The sequence below is a fragment of the Haliotis rubra genome, unplaced genomic scaffold (genome assembly GCF_003918875.1).
Source record: "Haliotis rubra isolate DU_JTF1 unplaced genomic scaffold, ASM391887v1 Scf366, whole genome shotgun sequence".
Lineage (NCBI taxonomy): Eukaryota > Metazoa > Mollusca > Gastropoda > Lepetellida > Haliotidae > Haliotis > Haliotis rubra.
In genome coordinates, this window is record NW_025767042.1 from 728,001 (window position 1) to 749,733 (window position 21,733).

The 21,733-nt window shown below is 38.7% G+C and overlaps 1 protein-coding gene across 2 annotated transcripts in view; it reads right to left on the bottom strand.

Annotated features, from left to right (window-relative positions):
• Positions 1–21,733, bottom strand: part of LOC124285694 (cyclic nucleotide-gated cation channel beta-3-like) — a 239,839-nt gene that overhangs the window by 64,993 nt on the left and 153,113 nt on the right. The gene's annotated exons all lie outside the window — the stretch shown is intronic.

Sequence of the window (21,733 nt, forward strand, 5' to 3'; positions counted from 1 at the left end):
ACTATCTGTGAATACTTTCAAAGTGTATGGTATTTGAAGCACTATTTTGCATCTGGTAAAACCTTACAATTGTCTTAATTGGAGCATAGATTAACTTCCATCCCCATACCTTTAAATTAAATGACACTGAGCGACAAAGACCACTGATACATCCATATGTTCCCTTCATACATAATCCATGATAAGAAATGGCATCTACTAACAGCCAACATGTAACACAATAAACATATAATGCAATAAACATATAATGTAATAAACAGATAACATAATAAACAGCTTGGGAACTGAAGACCACTCACTTCCTTGCTTTCTAGGTTCTGTGTGACACATTCACAAAAATACCACATTCACCGTTTCCTTTCATTATATAAGTCTAATACATCACAAAGAATGGATCTGGCTATGACCGACAAATGAGATGAGTGTCTTTCACAGTTTGGACATCAAGGGACAGACTTGTATCACACCTTCCGAAAATCACCACAAAACACCTTCCTCTGTTTTCGCAGTGTACAATCCAGTACAAAACAGTCACATATCTGAATCTAGAGGCACGTCTGGGACCTTGAGAACCAACACTGACCAGTAGATTGCCTGACCACACTGTCACATCTGGGCATGGAAGCTGTTCATTTGTTCCTGTCGATTGTCAACAGCCTGAACATGACTCCCTATTTCATGTTTCATGAGCACTTGTACAAATGAACATTTACAGATCTGTAATAACATGAAGTAAGAACCTAAGGCCATCTGACAGAGCTTTTCCTCATTGGTCAACTCCATTGATCAACACCTGGACAAATCACCTGTCAGGTGACGAGATTCTTGCTGATAACAGTCAGCCAGCATATCCCGGAGCGGACACCTGGCCAGGTGGGCCAACACAATGACATTACTCTGACCCCAGCATGTGCTATAACCTTCTCATTAAAGGCGTGACGATCAACTATGTTATTTGACACTGTATTGTATAATGTTGCATTACATGATCACATTCGTGTATTCTTGATTTGATTTTGAGCAAAACTATAGGAAAAGGTTTTAACCAAATTTAACATTGTGAAAATACCCAATTTTACAGTCTCTGCTCAAATTAAATGTGATTGTTTCCAGTCAATATTTCAGCTTCACACAACTTATTCATGAGAGGACTTAAACACAGGACTTGGTGCAACAGTCGAAAGCTTTAACCACTAAGCTACCCAGTAGCCCCAAATAAATGGACTTCTGTGGGGATTCTGGGTAAAACTATGCGATCCAAGCTACCTGTGCTTATCACCAGTGGATTAGGTGGTCAGACTTGGTACCTTTGTTAACTGCATGCCAGCATATCCAGGTAGATCGATGCTCATGACTAGCACTAGATTGTTTGGCCCATATTCATTGTTTATAGCCTACCTTCGTATATATTGTCTATTACTTAATATGGCATGAAACAACAAACAAACAAAATACTAAAACAAATATGAAAGAAAAAGAGTATGGATGAGCAAGGATAGGTTCCAGTCAACCTAAACTTACCAGGAGCATCAAGATGGATCCCATGGCCATGGGACTTGCTTATTATATCAACCACTGGTTTGTTTGGGACGGATTTCCTACAAGCCACTTAGTAACATAGTATCACTAAGAACAGCATTAAACAAATAGACGAGATTACCAAACGATTCCCCGAGAGGAGTTACTATACAGGAGACACAAAACAAACACAACAGCAGTGGCTAGACACAAACATGTGCAACGATGGATGGATTTAGCTGGGGTACCGGATATGAAAGCATCTCACAGAGTCCATACTTCACAGCAGCAAGTAATTCTCAGCTTTATTGTTCTTCTGTAGCAGCAACAACACAACGAGGCTTCTCTACTTAGCACTGCCAGTACTTCTCAATCATGACTCAACCATCCCTGAAAAACCTCTCAAAGTCAAGCCTTTTCTTTCAGACCTCAACAATCTAATAGAGGTGAAACAAAAGATAGACTTAGCATTATCTTCCTTCCACATACACTTCACATGGCTGCCAGAAGAATGCAAAACATTGTTTATATGTATATAAAAAATGACACTGCTAACTATATATTTCTTTATCCCTTATAGTAAACGATCAAATTTGTGTAACCTGCAAAGTACAGAATTTTTTTTAAAAATTCCAAGAACTATTTAATTGTGCACATACAACAGAGAATGCTCTTCAAGAAGCAGCTATATTCCGGGGAAGATAAACCTGACATTGATGTAGATGGTTGGTTTGTTGGTCCACGCCGCACTCACCAATATTCCAGCTATTTGGTGGTGGTTTGTAAAAAATCGAGTCTGGACCAGACAATCCAGTGATCAACAGCAGGAGCATCGATCTACGCAATTGGGATATGATGACATGTGTCAACCAAGTCAGCGAGTCTGACCACCTGATCCCATTACTCCCCTGTTATGACAAGCATGGGTTAGTGAAGACCAACTCTAACCCGGATCTTTACCGGTGACATTGATGTAATATGTGACATGAACCATTCATCAGAGAAAACCATACAATATGAAGTATTTTAAGCAACAAAAATGGAAGTATTCATATCTTTGTGCTGAATATTACATACACCTAGAGTCACTCCTGCAACTGGGGAGCCAGATGGCAGTCTGATGTAAGAAAGCAGATGGGTACTTAAACCAGTGGGGGGACAGCATGAGCAGTGATTCACATTGACAACATGGATATGATGATCACAATGAGCCATTGAAGCCATCCAATCCACAAATGTCATTGGTGTTATGGCCTATTCAGTCCTCCAAAGCTACACAAAACATGCAATGCTACTGGGACTCTCTCTATCCTCAAAGGGATGGTGGGGCGGTGGGGTAGCCTAGTGGTTAAAGCGTCCGCTCGTCATGACGAAGACCTGGGTTCGAATCCCCACATGGGCACAATGTGTGAAGCCCTTTTCTGGTGGTCCCCGCCGTGATATTGCTGGAATATTGCTAAAAGCGGCGTAAAACCATACTCACTCACTCACTCAAAGGGATGGTGGGGTAAAGCATTCACTCGCCACACTGAAGACCTGGGTTCGAATCCCCACATGGTTACAATGTGAGAAGCCCATTCTGGTGTCCCCCGCCGTGATAGTGCTGGAATATTGTTAAAAGTGGCGTAAAAGTATACTCACTCACTCACTCACTGTATCGATTCCCTTATATGGCCACCTTAAAAACTCACAGGTACTGGGGACCCTTTCTATCTTAGAATCCCCTCCACACACACACCCAATGGTAGCCTATTCTGTCTCTGGAATCACCACCGAAACCATGAAGATCCGGGTTAGAATTGATCTTCAGTAACCCATGCTTGTCGTAAGAGGCAACTAACGGGATCGGGTGGTCAGACTCACTGACTTGGTTGACACATGGCATCGTATCCCAATTGCATCTTGTGCTGTTGATCACTGGATTGTCCAGACTCGATGTTTACAGGCCGTTGCCATTTAGCTGGAATATTGCTGAGTGCAGCGTTAAACAACTAACCAACCTACCATCGAATCACCAGAGGGACACAAGATGGGTACTGGGTCCAATTCTGTCATATACTGGTAATTCCCACAACATACCAGAATAGGAAGTGGGACCTATCCTGAAATCCCCAGAGGGACACACATCTATCAACAAATGAGAAGATTTTACTTAACCAAATTTAAGGAACCCAAAATCTGAAACTAAATCACATCCATGAGTTAATTACCGTAAATGCCCACATTGAGGTTGTGAACCAGCCCACGAGACAAGGTGAGGCATCAATTTAAAGCAATAAAAGAAGTTCTCCCTCAGCCTGTCGCCTTCCGCCATCTTGTAACACTATTACATCTCCAATCTGGTTCAATATTTGAAATTAGAGAATTGTGCAAATTGATCAAGTCTAGGTTTTTCACTTCAAGAAATAAATCCCTTGGAAGGAGTTAGGGCAAAGATTAGATTAATGAAGTTATTTAATTTACATTGATTTTGTTGTAGATTAAGCCCAAATATTGCCCAAAGCACCAAAGAAAAAGAGTGCTACGTTGTAAGGAACAAGTTTTCATCAAACAGCCCAAACCTCTTGAAGCTAAGGACAGGTAATTCTCAAAAAAGGATAATTTCTTCCCAAAGCCAGAGCGTTTGTCACAATATCGAAGTCGGAGGATATAACAATTAACTACCCTAATGTTGTCACAGCAGCAGCAGCAACAGCAACAGCAACAGCACCATCAACAGCTCCTACAGCTATTCCACATAATTGATATGATGTTTAGGAGATAAACACTGTGTTATTGAGCATTAGAAACCACTACTTATAGTCTACTGCAATCTGATTGGTCATTCAACCTTGTCGATTATCTGAATATTCCCATCATCTCATAAGCCTCTTTACTCTTTATGAATAGAAAAAGGTACTATTTTTCAAAGGCAAACAAACAAATCTGAAGATAACTGATTTTGTTTAGTTTTAACAAAGGCTTAATGGTGTCAGTTTTAAAATAACAACAAATTTATTCAAGTTCTAATTCAATGTCTAAAAAAGTGAATATTTCAAACCTCCAGATAACACAGTGTCACTGCCAGTTAAAAAAAAATATTTTAAATCTCTAAAATCGAAAATGCAAGTTATCAACATTATAGAACACAGATATTATCAAAAAATGTCCCCTGCAAGAACCACATGATTTCACTCTCAAATGCTGTGATCTCACTGGATGTCATAATACAATGGTTGCCAATGGATACAACGGTCAGCAGAATATAAAAAGAACAGCTGAATTTGGTTTAATAAATATGATAATCCTTGATATAATATACATCTAGGTAAGCTAGTTAGCATGTTTATTTTCTACATATTTGTAGTGAGGTCCACATGATTCCAAACAATCAAATCTCATCTTTGGTTTTTCCAACCAAATGGCACCTAACACTCATGTGACATGTGTATCTCAAAGATGGCTAATGTTGTAATGAATTATTTATTCATTACCATGTTCCTCCAACAGTACAAAGTTCTGTGAATCATGTATTTCATGAATATTTATGATTTAATTAGTTTAGACACAACAACATGTTATTTTAAGACAGCTAAGAATTTTCTCTATCAATTACTAAGAAAAACAGGCAGGTATGTTCAGTGAGTGAGTGAGTTTAGTTTAGTTTTACGCCGCACTCAGCAATATTCCAGCTATATGGCAGTGGTCTGTAAATAATTGAGTCTGGACCAGACAATCCAGTGATCAACAGAATGAGCATCGATCTGCGCAACTGGGAACCAATGACATGTGTCAACCAAGTCAGCGAGCCTGACCACCCGATTCCGTTAGTCGCCTCTTACAACAAGCATGGGTTACTGAAGATCAATATTCTAACCCGGACCTTCACGTGTTGTGTTCAGAAGATTATTTATTTAATTACTGTCCATAATGTGCCAGCAAAACAGCTGTTTCACATCAGTAAGTAAAGTTGTACATCAGATTCTGTGTTTTTTTATTTTTTCACTTACATGTAAAGCGAAAAGTCAGTTTACCAATGGAGAGTTGCCACAGTATTCATCAGTTGTTTTTAAACATAGATGACAAAATTAATATTGTTTAAAAATCATTCCCACCTGCTACAGGTAGTGATTCGTTTGGAACTACAGTTTTCAGAACTACTAACTGGGGTTAAAAGCTATTTAAAAAAAACCCCACCAAATTCTTAATTATTTCTTGCTTATCTTCACTTGCTTCCTTGAATATCGATGGAATAAAAACATAAAAAATTCTTCAAAAGGACATGTTGAATGTATAGTTGTGTAATTTGTTATCAGAGATGAAACAGTACAAACCAAACATTGTTCAAACTTCAAAAGAATCTACAAGTTTTTTGGAAAAACTTTTTCAGGTAATTAAGTTCCCTTTCTGCACTGCAGTTTTCTGGGAAAAAAACTGAAACCTACACAAGAAAATACAAATACACACTATCGTGTAGATATTTGGTCTTACTAGGTGACACTTACAAAACTACATACTAGTACATAATTTGAGTTGGTCAGTTGTTGATTATCGGAGCAGGGCATTTAACGTCAAAACATTCTAAGTATTCAGGGAACTCAGTAGATATAACTCCTCAATGACTTGAATATTTATAATATCGACCAACAATGACACACTATCACTTCAATGCAATAGGCATTGACTAGGGCTGCGCAATATAACTGGTTTACCGGTATTTACTGGTTCAGACAAGAAAATGTTACGTATTATGCGATATGCTGATCGAAAACCGGTAATTTGACTTGCATTCGCAAATCTTCAGATATTTCCTTGTTTTATTTGTGCCAAATATTATTTACATTCTTTATTTTGTCGTGATTAAGAGTTTTTATTAAAGCTTAATCAAAGCATAGTGATTTTGTTGTGGTCATGCTTTATAAATCAAGCATTAACTCGATTATAAGTAGTTTTTTTGTTTAAAAATACTTCTTGCAATATATTGCAATACATATCACAATATATTCTTTTGCATCGCAATATATGAATATGAAAATTCTCTGCAATACCCACCCCTAGTATAGATGTAACAAAAATATGCAAATCAGAAAATGTCATTCCATGACTAGAAATAACAAAACATAAACTATTGAGGGTCACGTCGAAGGCCCCGGTTATATTCCCCACTTGGGTACAAAGTGTGAAGCCCATTTCTGGTGTCCCCTGCAGTGATATTGCTGGAATATTGCTAAAAGCGGTGTGAAACACAACTCACTCACTGAGCAAAGAAGAGTTGACCAATCAACAGGCTGGTTGTATTAGCAGGCTAATTCTCCACCGTACCGAAATATACAACAGAATCAAAACTGAATCGATGGTAAATATCGTGGTACACAGAGGACTGCGGTCTACCATTGCAACTTCTTTATCATAACATGATTAATTTGAATAACAAATTAATGGTAATGAGTTTATGGCCATAATGAACTGACTTTTCACCCTGAAACAGACCAAAAATCATTACTTTCTTAAATGAGTAATGAGTTAGTCTACCTCAATAAGTGTTCAGCAGTAAATTGAGTACCAAGTATGAACGCCACCTCCTGCAAATGTTGAATTTGTACTTGTTTACATGTCTCAAAAAACATGATGTTATATAAAGTTTTTGTATAGTAGACTGTGAATGATATTTTCATGGTTTAAACTTATTTTTTATTTGAGTAAATTATACATGGCCTGAATCTGCAAATTGCATGGCAATACAAATGCTACTCAAGTGATACATAGAGTCCAGCTAGCAATAACTAGTAGGCAATACCAGTGGATATACTGAAGGTATGTCACAGATAATAATAAGATACCGTATATAATGGTAGATAAGCCATATTTTGAGGACCCCAAAAAGCAGCCTGTAGAAGGGGTCGGCTTATCTATAGGTTATACATTCGTCAAACTTTTTTCTGCTGGTAAGAAGATGACATCATATCGCTTCAAGTGAATGAACAAGAGAAAATGGTTTTGTCAGTGAAGACATCATATTTGCAATTAAACATTACTAGACAAGATAATGTACGTTTTCAGTTTTAATTTGTTATTGCTAGGCATTGTAATATATGCAGGGATTAAGATTACATATTGTCGGAAATACGAGGATTGTATTCAATGAAAGTATATACTCAAGTTTCAGAAAACCCTTGCATAAGACAGTTTTCACATGTCAGTATCTTTTAAGTTGCGCTGAGTGGAATATTTTGAGTGTATTTAGGCCTCTGTTCCTCCAATCCTTCAAACTAATATTTCAGGAATCAGTTGATGCAATTTGTACATAATATAATATAACTGGTTACAGTTACTGTTCTAAAATGTCAAACTTCAAAATCCAACACGATTTATCCTTATCAGAGCTTGTGTTCTATAGCATATTAACTTTTGTCATCTTAGGTAGAGAAAGTGGGCTTTCAAACAAGATTGGGGTGTGTTTAAAGTTGTAACGTCTTAGGCAACATTGTGCATTGGTAAATCTGATGATAATTTATTCCTCCAATTAGTTTTGAGGGAGTAAATCATTTAGCACAGTTTTCAGTTCATCATTCGCTATCATGTAAGTTTGAACTTTTCAAAAGCTAAAAGTAGAAACACACATGGGAACAAGACCAGAGAAATAATTGGGATCTAACTTCTATACCATTTTATTGCAGAGGTTCTTTTAAAAAACATTTTTTCCTTTTCCCTGAGAGATGTATACTTTATTCCTTCTGATGACTGGTGCCACTAAATATGCATATGAATAGTTGTTGAACACATAGTACCAAAAATCTTTTGCAAGTAAAGAAATATTTGTACCAATATCTGTTTGTTTGACCATGTTGTTTTTAACAGTCATATGGCACAGTGACAACAATGTACAGTTCACCTTCATTTAATGAAGTCTGACATTATCCCTCAGATTAAAACAGGTGATACACTGTTCCAACAAATGTTCAACATATCCTGAACAGACACATTCTCCATAAACTCTACCTGACTTCATCTTGCAAACTACTGAAACTTCATCTGACTCCATCTCCAACACAAATAAAACTGCACTGTCTCCACTAACTGGTAAATCTATAAGAAGTCCCATTAAGAAGGTATGGTGGCCCAGCGGATCAAGTTGCTATAACTTTTCCTGCATCCCATATATTCCAATCCAGGTCTAGGTTTGAATCCAAGATTTGCTGCAATTATGATCCTTGGCTATACAGCATCATTACTGTAAATGGTCATCAACAGGTCTTGGGTTAAATGCCCATTAACCAGGAATATGACACTGGATTTATCAGCGCAATCCACTGTTAAATAATCTGCATCACAATTGGTTTTCCTTTTACCGGAACAGAAAACAAACAAATTGAAATATGAAAACTTTCTGAAGTGGAATTAAACCAACTCACTAACTCAACAGAGACAGAATCCATCCTCCACAGAACCGACAAAATGATGCATAACTACAAAGACAATACCTCAAGAAACTCCCATTGAATCCACATCATCCAATCCAACCTATGCCCTTTCACATCCAGTGATCCAAGAAACCTCCCTCGTCCTCGGAGGCTGTAGCGCTAATCCCTGCTGCCCCCTCCTGACTGTCCTATCATCCCACGACAACCACAAATATACAGGTCTCCATCCATTTCACCACAGACCCAATACTGGACATTACCACACCCAATGAGAATAATCAGTTGGAATAACAGGAAAGTATGGCTCATTGCTTCCTCACGACTTCCATTGACCCCCCGAGTAATAGAGTCCTTTGTCAGAAGGGACACATTGTTGCCCATTGATCCTGAAGTGAAGCCAGTGCTGATGGCCATATAGATCCATCACTTGTTATGCAAGACTCCATCAATAACCAACATGGAGCAATCACCACGCCAACCTGTCACATGATGGTCATCTCTAGTAATCAACCTCAAGGACTATAATCTTGTAGCCTGGCCGGAAGTATGTCCGAGACTTGTCTGTTCTGAAAGCATTACCATTTCTTGTGAACAATCTGTTGATCTTGTTCCTCTCACACAATCTCTTTATCTTCTTAACAAACTACTAACACTGGAACAACTGCAACAGAATAGTTCCTGTAGGAGAGCCAACATGTCCAATTAAAACATTCCCGGAAAAGCTTTAATGATCTGTATGTTCATGCGTCCATTCAGAGTTCTGCCCAACATAATTATCTGTATGTTTTATGATATTCCAAATGTATCAGTCAGTTGTTCTGGTTCAGAATAGCACCAGCAGCTTATCCTTGTCTTCAGAGGCAACTAATTGGATCAGCAGGTCTGATTTGATCATTTGGTTGATGGCATGTCATCATGCCCCAGCAGCATGGACCGTTCTTCACAATATATATACTTCCCATCAAAAGTTTAGACTCACTAGTGTAAATATAGCCACTTACTTCAGGCAACTGTTCTAAACTAAATTTTGCAAAATATTCCATACTGTTAAAAGGTACCTTTTACACATGAACTGATGTATTGCAAAACAATTTCGTAACGTTGAAAAGATTATTGTCATGAATTCAGTATATGATAACAATCAGTGAAAATTGGCAAATTCTTAACAAAACTTTACATCAAAACGCCACTGTTCACATGCCTGATATTTGCACATGCTTTTCAGCAATTTGGTGCATGATCCTCGTGCAATTCATCTGCATAAAGTTTGCAGTTGGCTCCCCCAAGTTAGTGGAGAAATTCATCTTCGATGTAACCACATATATATACGTAACATGTAGTGAGTGTTTAAAGTGAGTCTAAACTTTTGATGGGTTGTATATATAACTATGCTGTCCAATCAACACTAACATTTTTACAGGTTTCTGTTATACAACAGACAACTCATGTGTTCTTCCAAATCTAATTTGGATGCATCTTTCTCTAAATAGACAAATTTTTGTGAAGAACCTGAACAATATATTGCTGACTGAGGTAAAACAGCTGTTTGAGAAAGACGATGAAACATTATTATGATTTAACCCCTTACACTGAATGAAAAGGCTGTTTTTCTGAACTTAAATAAGGAACAGTCATTTCAGTCTTGCCATGTAGAATGACTGATAATTTCAAAATTGCCAATAGTGAATGACTTCTTCAGGCTGATCAGTTCAGTTATTTTACTGCCCTATAATACATCTCTGTGTGAAGATCAGACAACATACCTCCCCTAGCAGCATACCTGTTTTCTCTGAAAACGAATATGAACATGTAGTTCTGAATGGAAACAACAAAGACAGCGATCATACGGTTGTGGACATTTCTTACCATGACATTTCCGTGCTCTACGGTATCTACACCCAAAAATACAATCAAATAACCTAGCACTCAGGAATATTGCCCTTTTATACATATGTTACAGTTTGAGGAGTTACTTTGTTAAGTCTTGCTGTTTCTTGGCAAAAACTAAAAATTGAAAGTTGGTGCAATCTGCTGATCAGTTCACATACCGTTTTCCCCCAAACTAATGTGAACAGTATTGTATGAAATCCTTTTGGTAAAACAGATTACAAACATGAGTTCCGATATACAATCAATACTTTTTATAACAAGAATAATAACTGAAGATCTGTTGACATGCTATTGCCAGTGTTACATGCTTGCAGTAACTCACTGTCTACATTATGCACATTCCTCTCTACAAAGCTGGATGTATTTGGCAAACTGTATGCGCTATGCAGAAGAAAATGTTAAGTTGGAATTGCATTAAGTTGTTTTGGAATGCTATGAATTGTGTGGGCCATGACATTATGTCTCACGTTTGGAAAAGTACATACCACCAAGATTACAGTTTTGTTGAAAAACAATTCTAGGTTTGAAAAAAACGAAAATATCTGGAAAAACACTTTTTTCTTCAATGTGGAAAACATTCACTAAACAAAGGAAGTTTTTTGTTGTTGAAAGTTTGAAAACAGAAATTCACTCTACTTCCGAATTTATGTTTCATATCTCTATGCCAATTATACGATGCCCACACAGAGCCAGAAAGCTATTTACAATACATGGCAAGCTGCCATGTTAATATTTGAACATGAACAAACACAAGGAGGAAGATCAAAACTGTTGCAATAAGTCCCACACACAAAAACAGAATCTACAAAATGAAATGAGAAAATTCAAAACCCATGGTGAAAAAAAACCAAGAATCAAAATGGTAATCAAAATCATTTGATTAAAACAAACAAAGTGCAAAAGACTAGGTGCACTCTAACAATATAGAACGTTCCTTCACATATTTCCAGGATCGTGTATTACAACCGTGGAGACTGAGAATAGAACACGATGAAAGCAGCTATTTTGGTTCAACAAATGTTTGCCTCACACTGATGAATTCTTGGACAGAGACAGAAGTATGTTCATTACACCACAAAAAGATCTGCATTGTTGTTTGAAACTTGCTGTGTGTTGACATTAAACAAGTCATTTTGTAAAGAATTTGAGCAAAGAGTAACAGATTATTAAATGTTACTGTGTAATTATTAATATTGTTTGTTGTTGTTTTTTAATGCTGCTCTCTCCACTATGTTATATCTGTGATAATGGTCTGTAAATAATCGAGTCTGGACCAGACAATCCAGTGATCAACAGCATGAGCATCGATCTACGCAACTGGGAACCGATGACATGTGCCAACCAAGTCTGCGAGCTTGACCACCCGACCCCATTAGTCGCCTATTACGATAAGCATTCCAGTGATCAACAGCATGAGCATCGATCTACGCAACTGGGAACCGATGACATGTGCCAACCAAGTCAGCGAGCCTGACCACCTGACCCCGTTAGTCACCTATTACGATAAGCATTCCAGTGATCAACAGCATGAGCATCGATCTACGCAACTGGGAACTGATGACATGTACCAACCAAGTCAGCGAGCCTGACCACCCGACCCCGTTAGTCACCTATTACGATAAGCATTCCAGTGATTGACAGCATGAGCATTGATCTATGCGATTGGAACACGATGTTTCAACTGAGTCAGTGAGCCTGACTCTTATGTCAAGCTGAAGATCAATTCTAACCTGCATCTTCACAGTAATTATCAATGTTACATTACAGCATACTACCAACAATATATGCACTGCATAGAGGTATTTATTGAAAGGGATTATTATTATAGGATATTTATATAGCTCACATATCCACGCACTAGTGCATGCTCCAGGCGCTGGTATTTTTTCCCTCGATCATTGGATGTCAATCTCAATGGCACATCGCATTATCAATCTCAACTCCCTGGGGAGTATACAACTCTTGCAGCCACTAGGCGCACAGAGTTATTGTGGCTTTCTCATCCTTACATTAATATTCTGTCAGTCTTCTGGTCCTAAAATAACTATACATGTAGGTGTAAAAGCATTTGTCCGATACAACTGCTTATCACAAACCATATTTACAACATCCTGTGATATTTGATACCCCTGGTTGGGTGGCCATGTTAATCCTAGTAACATGAAACCATGATGCTGTATAGTAATTACTGCCTGGCACTGTCAGAGGCTCCCTCAAGAGGAACCTGAACCACCTAGCAACCATTGGAGCTACAAGAATGGTTTGCTTGGATGACAGACAGAGGAACCATTGGAGCTACAAGAATGGTTTGCTTGGATGACAGATGGAGATGTCTGGACACTTGATAGCATACTGACAAGTCATTGTTCCTATCTCATTATCTGACTTGCTATCTGATACGTTCCTCATGATGTTCTGTACACTGTGTTCTCTAACACATCCTGAAGAGACTTGTTAACAGGAAATCAAAGGTTAGGAATTTGAGACTTCATCATGAGTGAGCGAGGGAATATTACAAGTTTTGGCAGTTTTTTGCAGTGATTTGATTATGCAGAACAACAACTAAATCAGTGTTTCATTGTACCAAACTCCAACTATTATTATCAATGCTTCAGGGGGCGGTGGGGTAGCCTAGTGGTTAAAGCGTTGGCTTGTGAGGATCACGCCGAAGACCCGGGTTCGAATCCACACATGGGTACAATGTGTGAAGCCCATTTCTGGTGTCCGCCGCCGTGATGTTGCTGGAATATCGCTAAAAACGGTGTAAAACCAAACTCAGTCAGTCAATGCTTCAGTGAGTACTTGATTTATTTTCCCCTGGAAGTCTACAAGCCAAGCAGAGAGTGAGGAGCAAGATGGTCAACAGTCACAAAGTCATCTCTTCCTACTGGGTACCCATTTATTGCTGCATGAAAAGTGAGTGAGTGAGTGAGTTTGGTTTTATGCCACTTTTAGCAGTATTGCAGCAATATTCCAGCAATATCTGCATGAACAGATACACATTTCCAATAAAGTCATTTGCCTAAGGAAACCCAAGTGTTGCTCAACATGGGACACTCATATATAACATCAGTGGGAGAATAACCAGCCTTGATTGTTTAACAAAACAGATTCCATTGGGCACAAAAGACAAAATAGCAGTGAATTTTACATGAATGGATCACTGCAAATCAGTGATGACACCAGGTGTTCACCATGGCAAACTTAAATAGTATGATGTATGATGTATAAGTTCCACATATGGCATTAATCGTAATGTCTGGACCGAGATGAGGCGTTGGTCCATTGACAATAATAGTCTGAGTCCCATTTAAACCTCTGGGCCCTTTTCACAAAGCAATCATAGCTCAAAGCATGGGAGTTATGATAGTCGTAGAGCTATGATCATTTCATGAGGGGTAGCCCAGAGCCATTATACTGTTGGTCAACCATACACAGTGTTCAGTCAGTGCCTAGACATATACCAAGCCTGCTCATTGTAAACACCTCTGAGGAAATTGAAAACGCAATTTCGCACTTAGGTAATGCACAGGTAAGGTCAAGAGCGTTGAGCATGAGTCTTTTCCACAGAATTGGCCTATTATCATTATCATGGTACAAGGCACACTTTGGGCGATGTAGTAATCTGTCCTGTCTGTCTAGTCAGACATTCCCAGCTGCAGACACTGTATTTGAGATTTGTTGAAATAACATGATTTCATAAAAGAGTAATTATTCACTAATACAGAGTGACACCTGAACTCACTGGTAGGTGGTGGTTATCCCTTTTTTGTCAAGGTCAGACCCGTAATTTGCCCTCAGTTACACTGAACGGTAGGGTAGCTTAGTCGTAAACATTCACACATCTCACCGAAGGCCTTGGTTCAATTCCGCACATGGTTACAAAGTCTGAACTCTATTTGTGGTGTCGCCAGCTGTGATATTGCTGGAATATTGATAGAACTGGAGTAACACTAAACTCACTCACTGCCTCTTCTGAAACAATACACCATCATCTCAAGTTTTCAAATTTCATTTTGGAAGTATGTCATGAGATTTATATTGAGATATCCAAATTGGAAAACTGAAAATATCAATAAACCTTGCAATGGACTTCATGTAGTTCCAGCACCATATTCATCTACAGACTGACCACACACTCATCCCTAGACTGACCACAGTCTCATCAACAAAACGAGAATAATTAATCATTTACTGGAAATGCTGAATGTATTGAAAAATATGTTGTGAGTGTGCTAATATATACTGTATATTCAACTCCTCTGTTCAGAGAAATATGATTGCATTTTTGTTTCTTGTTTAATTCTGCACTCCTCAATATTCTAGTCTCAAAATAATCAAGACTGGACCGGACAGTCCAGTGATAGATGTTATGAGCAACGGTCATCGCCACGATGACACGAGTCCAAGAGCCTGACCACTTCATCCACAAAGTGGCTTCTCACAACTGGCGCTTGCTGCTGGGGACCAAATCTAGCCTGGCATTCCCACAGGGCTAATTGCACTGCACTGGAGAACTGACACAAAAATAGTCTGTTTCAAACAAAAATCCCAGCCCTTCTTCTCCAGCATTGTTGTTAAGTGTGACAAGAATGTTGAATACAAATGTATATAGTGTTTCCATGGAAACAAGACCACACACCATTGGGAGTATGAGCAAACAATAGAGCATGTACCACTTGTCTTATTCAGGCAAGAAAACAATTTCCACAAAACTTTCAGGCTTGTTAGGTCGGCAAACAAGTAATTAAACATAAATCCATAGGATGCCACTAACACCAGTCGAGTGTGGAAACACTGTGCTTTAACTGCCGACCGTGTCATTACAAGGTCATCCAAGGTCATCAAGGACTTCCATAGCAATGACATCAAACCACAGAGATCAGATCAGCTATCTGCCCATTTATATTTCTGAATACACTTCTTGAAAACTTGTCAAACATATCCTTGATACTATCCTGCAAATAACCTTCACTAACTTTCTGCATTATTATCCATCCTTGTCACCATGGAAACATTCTATTGCATGATTGACATCCTTCACTGGAGGCACAAGATGGCAATCATTCACTGCCCAAATTCTGAAGCCTCCTTTCCACTGCTTTGCTTCATGGAAGGAGGTATAACAAAACTCCCACCACCTCCCTGGCAAATGGCTTCCTGTTGCCCACAATTGCTGGAACTCTCGCCGACTCATAGTTAGAATCTGAACAACTTGCCAAGAGGCATGCTGCTTCTTGTATCGATACCTTCTATTGAGATTTGTACATGCTGCTTCCCTTAAAACTACTTGTAACTTTCACAAGCTTAAGACTACACTCTTGACAACTATTTCTAGTTCATCTGCTGCTACTTGGCTGAAGGTTATAACGATCAACATTCAAATGACACAATGAGTCATTGAAGTTACGTAACAAAACAACAAAGATCAAAGGTAGCAAGTTGCTACATTTCTACAGTGAATCCTCCAATGATAATCCTCCATCCCATAAATCCTTCCTATGATGAATCCTTCCTTCCATGAACCCCCCTATGACAAATCCTCGGTTCCATAAATCCTCCCTGCAATGATTAATCCTCCATCCAATGAATCCATCCTACTGTGATGAATCCTCCTTATGATGAATCCTCATTGCCACAATGAATCCTCCCTACTGTGATGAATCCTCCTTATGATGAATCCTCATTGCCACAATGAATCCTCCCTGCATGATGATCCTCCATTCTATGATGAATCCTGCTTGCTATGATGAATCCTCCATCCCATAAATCCTCCCTGTAATGATGAATCTTCCCATCCATGAATCCGACCTACTATGATGAATCCTCATTGCCACAATCAATCCGTCCTACATAAAGGATCCTCCCTGCTATAAATCATCCCTACATGAAGTATCCTCCCTGCTATAAATCCTCTCTACATAAAGGATCCTCCCTGCTATGAATCCACCCAACATAAAGGATCCTCACTGCTAAGAATCCTCCTTACATAAAGGATCCTCCCTGCTAAGAATCCTTCTTACATAAAGGATCCTCCCTGCTAAGAATCTTCCCTACATAAAGGAACCTCCCTGCTATGAATCCTCCCTTCCATGATGGATCCTCAGTCTCAGGAATCCTCACAGCTGTGATAAATTCACCATCCCCTGAATCTTCCTGGCAATAATGAATTTTCCATTCCCATGACGGGTCCTTCCTAATTGGCATATCTACTCCCCACAGGTTGATCTTTCCAGCAAATTGATAATCAGCACACGACAGACCCACTGTTGATAACTCTTGTTGCTTTAAGTGAGAACATTCCGTCTTCTCAGTCATCATCATTTGGCTGGCAAGAGACTGTCAAAGCCGGCCATAAATACCTGCATCTCACTGTTATCTCCTGTTGCATACACAACTAAAACAATCTGTCTCCTCTGAAACACTTAGTGTCAACAATACACCATCATCTCAAGTTTTTAAATTTCAGTTTGGAAGTACGTCATAAGATTTATTTTGAGATCTCCTAATTGGAAAACTGAAAATATCAATAAACCTTGCAATGGACTTTATGTAGTTCCAGCATCATATTCATCTAGAGACTGACCGCACACTCATCCCTAGACTGACCAGTTTCATCGACAACCCGACCACATATCAGTGTGCAGTAGATAGTGTTTATTTGTAGTGACACTCAGTGGCAGTTAAACACTGAAGCACTTGTATAATGGCCAGATCTTGGCAGCAAATAAATCAGAGTTACTGCCCTTGCACGCTGTTTACATGGCAGGCTTAATCATTCGAGAAGTTTCAGAAAAGGACCATTACTAACCTAGCTGTACTATTATAAGAGCAACTTAGAGTGACTATGTGTTGAGTGAAATTATGATAATGAAATTGCAACACAATTGAAATATTATGAAAGTGATGTATCTGTACAATGCGAGTATATGTGCCACATATTGTTAAAAACTGAAAACATTCAGATTGAATTCACAAGTGGCCTTACCAATTCCACTGTTTCATTAGCTGACTGGTATGTCCTTAAAACATTAAAGGTCACATGCAACGTAAACACAACTTTGCAGATTCTGATACCTTTCGGTATGGGCTTACCGAAACAAATCATCAAAAATGCAAATTCAACTTATAAAGTTGAAAAATAACATGATAAAAAAAACCTGCGTTCAAACGATTCACTAATTTTCCCCCAGCACTTTGGGGAAAAGTGGTTTCAACAGCTGCGCTGCACTCATAGCACATGCGCAGTGAAATAGGTTCGCACAGGTTGGAAGCAGGTTGTTTGGTGAATACTCGGTGAAGGCTTTGGTGTGAGCTATTTTTCTAATGTTTTGTTGATATTTCACAGGCGCAAGCTTTTTATATGTTATTACAGTAGATTACCGATATAACTGTTTATATAATTTCATTTGTCTATTTCACCACACGTTCTTCTTACCGAGTCACTTTCTCAGTTCGATACTTAAAAGCAATGTCATTATTTAACATTGACAGAATTTCTAACTGTGATATAAATATGTCGTTGTCACAGCCAAAACTCAATGTCTGTTTTATTGACACCTATGTGTCTGCCTGCCTGTCTGCTAATGACAATGTTCAATACACAACTTCGATCACTGACCACATGCAATTTGAACTTAACACCAATCAGGCTATACACCATAAACAAAATGCATTGATTTATGGCCCGAGTTCGGTCTCTGTCACATTATATAATTACACAGACAGGCAGGTGTGATACTTGTACACATGACATGTTATGATGTCTGTTGATTGCAAAATGTTATACACAAAAATTTAGCATGGATTTACAAAACCCAACATCTCTATATATACACACACAATGAGCCGTGAGGGCATCTGCAAATGAACCAGCCGTTACACTTGAGTGCACACCCACCAGCTCTGACTGGGTTCGGTATATCGGCTGCTTCATTTCTTGGGAAGTAAACCCAAGTATAAAATATTGCACTTTTGATTTGCGATTGTACGCTTATAATATTGCTTATATGTTTTTTCATAATCAGCAATGTATATTATATGTCATGAATAAGTGATAATTGTGTTTTAGTTATGTTTGATTTTTTGGTTGCATGTGACCTTTAAGTTGGACTGTCAATTAGGTGAGGTGAGGTGAGGTGAGGTGAGGTGAGGTGAGGTGAGGTGAGGTGAGGTGAGGTGAGGTGATATTGGGTTAACGTCGTGCTTGAGAATATTTCGCTCATATGATGACGTGCATGCGTGTGTATGTGTATGTGCGTCTGCTTGTACTAGCCCAGACTTAAGCTGGTTTTATAGTGCTAGCCCACTGAGATACCATGCCGCAGTGAAGCATGAATACCCCACTCAGACACATTATACTGACTCCGAGCCGACCAGTCCTTGTTGTACCCATTAATGCCGAGCGCCAGGCAGGGACCAACAAGCACCATATTTTAACGTCTTTTGGTATGATGCGGTCGGAGATCGAACCCGCGACCTTCCGCTCTCCGGGCGGACGCTCTAACCACTACACCACGGACTGTCAATTATATCTTTTGATGATGGAAATGTTTCTATAACATGACATATGAGTTTTAACCCATTGTGTGTCATATTATGACCTCACTATCAAGATGCCAGGGTTTTTCAGTGATGGTTATCATGATAGTCTAAGAATTGTCTCAAAGAGAATCATGAAAACAAACAAACAAACATGCCCAGTGTACAGAGCGGGTCTATAATAACTTCACTTGTGTGCAGGTGTATCCAAATATGGTTGGTCAATTCCTAGTGAACTAACATAGCAAATATGTCTACGTACTGACAAAGGCTCATCCACTCATGGTTGGTAGGATTCCAAGTGAACTAACATAGAAAATATGTCTACGCGTTGATGAAGGTGTATCCACTTATTGTTGCTAGGATTCCTAGTGAACTAACATAGAAAATATGTCTACGCGTTGATGAAGGTGTATCCACTTATTGTTGCTAGGATTCCTAGTGAACTAACATAGAAAATATGTCTACGCGTTGATGAAGGTGTATCCACTTATGGTAGGTACCATTCCTAGTGAACTAACACAGAAAATATGTCTACGCGTTGATGAAGGTGTATCCACTTATGGTAGGTACCATTCCTAGTGAACTAACACAGAAAATATGTCTACGCGTTAATGAAGGTGTATCAACTTATGGTAGGTACAATTCCTAGTGAACTAACACAGAAAATATGTCTACATGTTAATGAAGGTGTATCAACTTATGGTGGTAGGTGGGCTTCAACGAGTCCATTTTTTTGGACTCGAGTACTCGAAGGGTGAGACTCGACTCGGACCCGAGTACTCGAAATTCATACCTTTCAAACAAACGATAGCGTAACCGGCATGACGTGTGTTCCCATCACACAAGTGAACACTTACTTCTTTCCAACTTCATATCATCATGTTACTAACATTTCCTATTGGTCAGAATCAGTATTTGGATGTTTACTTGACAAACGTTTTTTTCTTCGTACTTCTTGTACTGCCTGCAAAACGCAGTGAGATACCGCACAGGCGGCATTTGGTTATTTTGCTCTTTTCACTATCCAGATCAAGATACGCCCATTTATTTGATTTTTTTTATCTTTCTCCATGTCTATCAATTGTCTATCAAGATAGTTACCTAATCATTTTAAAAAGTGAAAACTCAAACCATGTATAATATTTACTCTCATCTGCAGACTTGTAGCAACTAATGCCATACAGCCACACCGTGTGAGGAGTAAACTATTTAATCTAGGTGTTAATAAAAACATCATCAGACGGGTTAAAGAATTCAGGGTACATAGAACTCAGTGTGTCAGTGTCAATGGCTATCAATTTTCTTTTCTCTCAACCTCTACTGGAGCTCCACATGGCTGTGTTCCTTCATCCGTACTCTTCGTTTTGTATACCAATGACTGTTACTTGTCAATATATGACTTGTTCACTGTGAAATTCGCAGGTGACGCCACTATTACTGGCCTAATTTCTGATTCTGAACATTATTATCGTCAAGGCATTGACTAAACCGTAATGACCTTTATTCAAAGTGTGTTGACCTACAATTTTCTATGTTGGTATGGGGATCTGTCTCATCGCAACAAAAACAAACTTTTCAAAATTGTTAATACTGCTTGCAAAATTTCTGGAGTGTCTTTCGAGTGTACTCCATTTATCTATGAGCGCCAGATTGTCAAAAAGGGAGCTAAAATTAGATTTGATAGTTGATATATTTGATCTCAACATTTTGAACTACTTCCTTCTGGACGCTGCTGACGATTACCTTCCCTCAAAACAAACAGAGCTCGACAGTCTTTCATACCATTAAGTATTCGTGAATGCAACAAATATTTTGAATCACCATCATGTGATTAGAACTAGAATTATTCAGCCTCTTTACCTATGTGGTTAATTGAATTATATCATGTCAGTTTTATTTATAAATAGCATTCGTTTTGAGCATGTGATTATTGTGTATATTTTTGTGAACTGTGTATATATTCATTTTGAGACAGTTTGGATGTATAAGAATTTCCTCCGGGATAATAAAGTTATATCTTATCTTAATATTAGACGTTAACGGCCGCTCATGCTAAGCACATGGCAGACAGTCTGTCAACGTCAAATAATCCAAGTTATCTACCCCTTTTCGAGTCCTCGAGTCCTTGAAAATGGACTCGAGTCCAGCTAGACCCGACTCGTCCTCGAGTACTCGAGTACCCGTGGAAGCCCTAGACAATTCCTACTGAACTAACACAGAAAATATGTCTACATGTTAATGAAGGTGTATCAACTTATGGTAGGTACCATTCCTAGTGAACTAACACAGAAAATATGTCTACATGTTAATGAAGGTGTATCAACTTATGGTAGGTACCATTCCTAGTGAACTAACATAGAAAATATGTCTACGCGTTGATG